Raw genomic sequence first — 4,015 nt, 5'->3', positions numbered from 1 at the left:
ACTTGAACAGTCCTGCCAACGTCTAATGAGCCGAAACGATGGAGGCGGTTTATTTTTATAACCCAAAGATGGCGGTTTTAATCGCTCTACAGCAAACGGGACGAGGAAGGTGGCACGAGTCGCTTTTCACTGAGTTAATAATGTTTATTTCTCGAACCAGAAATAATAATAAGACTCGGCAAGAGGAGGGATCCGGGGCGATTCGACGGGATGGAGGTGTGGGTTCGGGCGTGGGGAAAACACAAACAATTCCAATGGATATACAAATCTCAAACCCTCTAAGGCGCCAGGTACACACACACACACACACACACACACACACACACACACACACACACACACACACACACACACACACACACACACACACACACACACACACACACACACACACACGCACGCACGCACGCACGCACACACACACACACACCGTAGCTGGTGGTCAGGCTTGCCCGTGGTGTCGACGCAACAGTCACCGGATTGGCGCCGGACGAGCTGGCGTCGACCTCCTGGTATAGGCCCAAGACCGCTCACAGCCGCCAGGGAGCCAGTTCTGGCGCCAAGATGCGAGCAGGAGAGAGAGGCAGGTCCGCCCGCCGTTCGGTCCCGTACTCCGAGCCCACAGAACTCCAGAGCCAACCGAGGTGAGGCACAAGGCACAGCTAGGCCGCGAGACACGATGAATCGAGGAACAAACCAGCGCAACGAGAGAGCGCGCTCCGAGACCAACAGCCTCGATCAGACGCTTTCTTTTTATGAATCTTCCTCCACTTCTTTTCCCGAACAGAAGCTTTTTATACTCGCGTCCTCGTCACTTCCAATCGAGCCGTTTTATTGGCCCTCCGCCGTCGCCTTTCGCCAATCGTGATCAAGGGGCGGAGCCATCCGCAGCACTGTCCTGTTGCGTCACGGAAAGCCTACAGGGAATACTAAAAGGGTTTACGCAGACACACTTACCCTAACCCGTCTCCCTATCTAATTACGTGACAATTATCATTTCCCCCTTAAAGAAATGGACATTTACTCAACAACTTATCACCACTGAATTGCTACTTATTACATCGAGATCCTGGTAAACTCGAACAGCATGGCATACCTAATTAAACATCCTAATTACCCTTTGAATGCATACCCCCCCCCTCAGACGTAACAATAGGTTTAACGGGGTCTGTAGGGTCTTCGGGGGTCTTGAGGGGTCTTCAGGGTCTTTAACGATCTTAGGAGTCATAGAGAAATGAGAATTTGAGGACAAATTTTACATGGGATTAGATGGACGCAAAAATAGTTTCTTTATGATCACCTTATCATTCTATCTCTCACCTCTCCCCAAACTCCCAAAATTTTACATGCAAGTAAATGGGGGCAAAGCAAGAAACTTTGACATTCTCAAAAATCCCTCTCCAAAATCTGACTTCGCCCCCGAACAAGCTCCAATAGTAACAACTAGCAAAGTACCTGCCCATGGGCGGGTACAGTTATCTGTTGAATGGCATTGGTCCCGTTTTGATCGGATGAAATTGACGTTATCCGGTGACCTTGACCCCGTGACCTTTGACCTTGACCTTGACCTTAATCCCCTTAAGTCCGTTCCCAAGGATCACATATGCCAAGTTTCATCTCATTCTATCCAACGGTTTGGCCGTCTATAAAGGACAAACAAACATGAAAAATTGACGTTTTAGTCAATTTATGACGTCATAACTCGAAAACTGGAAGTCAGAAGTGAATGTCGTCAATCAACTATGTCATTTAATTTTGATTATCTGTCGAATGGCGTTGGTCCCATCTCGATCGGATGAAATTGAGAAATGGAAGTTACCTGGTGACCTTGACCCCTTGACCTTTGACCGTGAACTTGACCCCCCCCCCCACATGTCCGTTCTCATGTCCCAAGTTTCATCTCATTCCATCCAACGGTTTGGCCGCCTTTAAAGGACGAACAAACAAACAAACAACGCACATACATATTCTATTTTTTTTTAGTATAGTAGATGAACAAAAGTCACTATTCCTCCCCCTCCTTTCCCTCCCACATATTGATATATTGATATATTGTCATCTTATCATCGAAATATCTTACCATATTTATATTAATTAATTATAAAGAACAATGATCGCCAGTGTGGAAGAAACCTCAGTCTTCAAACAGATTCAGAATGTAACAGAGTTGAATCATTTATTCATGCATACATGGAGAGAAGCACACAGTGGCTGCACGGAATCTCTTTGTCTGAGAGCTCCAATCAGAGTTCTTTTATACACTCAAGCAAGTGTGCGGTTACATAGCTTGAGATTGTCGAACAAAACAACATACATCCGGTGATAAAACCAGTATCAGTGGCACTTGGTACAGTGATTGAGTATCAACAGAACTTTGAGGATGGTATTTGTTGAGGCTACCATGTTTGAGTAAAGTGACAGTTACACTCATATACTAAAGTGAAATGGACTGGCGGAAAGATTTGTTGTGGGACACGATGCTCTGAGCTAATGGACAGGTTTTGGTCAGTCTTGGAATTCAGACTTTGTCACCTGGTTTTGGGGTGACCTTCGGTCAACTCGTTGATTGAGTTGAACCTTGAGCTATGTCAGCGTATACGATAATAAATCATTCCTCCACTTTGCTTCTTTCATGTCCAAATACAAATAAGACATTTTACATAAACAACTCTGCAAAGCCTGTCTGTTCCTTGAGCCGTTCGGACAAGAGCCCCCATCTTCAACATTCTTTTCTCCACCCCGCAGTTCTTCGCAGGCATATGTGGGTTGAGTTACACAAGGTTAAATAATGGAAAAATAAGTAGCAGTACATTCAAAATACACCACCCCCATGCCAAATAAATCAATAAAGAACAAATCCTCTAACACATGATATGGTCGGGGGCGCCTTTTGCACCCGGCGATGCCGCCATGCAGCACATAGAGTCAGAATTGGGAGGGAGCGGTGTACAATACTTGATTGATTAATTGATTAATTGCATAATTAAAATGAATAAATAATAACCGTAAAATAATTAATTTCTCCATCAATTGCCAAATAGCATACTTAAACCACCACTGTTTCATCCTAATGTGTAACTTTTTGAAAATTATGTGATTAATCAAAAAATGAATAATTAACCGATTAATCAATAATTCAAAATACTCTTTATAGCCAAATAACTTGGTCACTGTCATGTCAAAATATCAGCTTCCGAGCTCAAAATATGCGTGAGATATTGCCAGGATGAAAAATAAAATAAATAAGTAATTAATAAATCGATAATAATGAAGTAATTAATCGATGAATCGATTAATCAAAAAATAATAAATACGTTTTTGCAGAAGCACATCTTCACTTTTGTCCCCAAATTTCAGCTTCCTCGCTCAAAGGGTGGCTGAGATATTACCCGGACAAACAAACAAGAAGAAGACGTCATACAGAGCACGAAACTTGCAAAATCCATGAAACAAATTTGACCTCAAAAATAATTGGTGGTTGAATTCAGTGACCTGAAATATAAATCCTCTTCAAATTTCAAGTCCACTTGATGAAAATTGAGGATTTTAGAAATACCGCATTAGTTGTTGACCTTGGGCCTTTGTTGACCTTTTGGTCCATGTTGATCCCAAAAATAATTGGCTTGTTGAATTCAGTGATCTGAAATATATAGTCTCTTCAAATGTCAAGTCAATCAGATGAAAATTGAGTATTTTAGAAATACCACCTTCGTTTTTGACATTTGGCCTATGTTGACCTTTCAGTCAAAGTTTACCTCAAAAATAATTGGTGGTTGAATTCAGTGACCTGAAATATAAATCCTCTTCAAATTTCAAGTTGATCGGATGAAAATTGAGGAATTTAGAAATCTCACCTAAGTTGTTGACCTTTGGCCTATGTTGACCTTTTGACCTCAAAAACAATAGGTTTCTTCCTTGTAACAAACTCTACCATTTGGTGAAGTTTAGTGAAGATCGGTTTCAAATTGTGAACTGTAGGCGACAAACAAACAGACAATAACAAAATCGACTAACC

The sequence above is a fragment of the Eptatretus burgeri genome, chromosome 11 (genome assembly GCF_056783735.1).
Source record: "Eptatretus burgeri isolate ZD-2024b chromosome 11, Ebu_testis_v1, whole genome shotgun sequence".
Taxonomy (NCBI): domain Eukaryota; kingdom Metazoa; phylum Chordata; class Myxini; order Myxiniformes; family Myxinidae; genus Eptatretus; species Eptatretus burgeri.
This window is presented reverse-complemented; position numbering follows the sequence as displayed.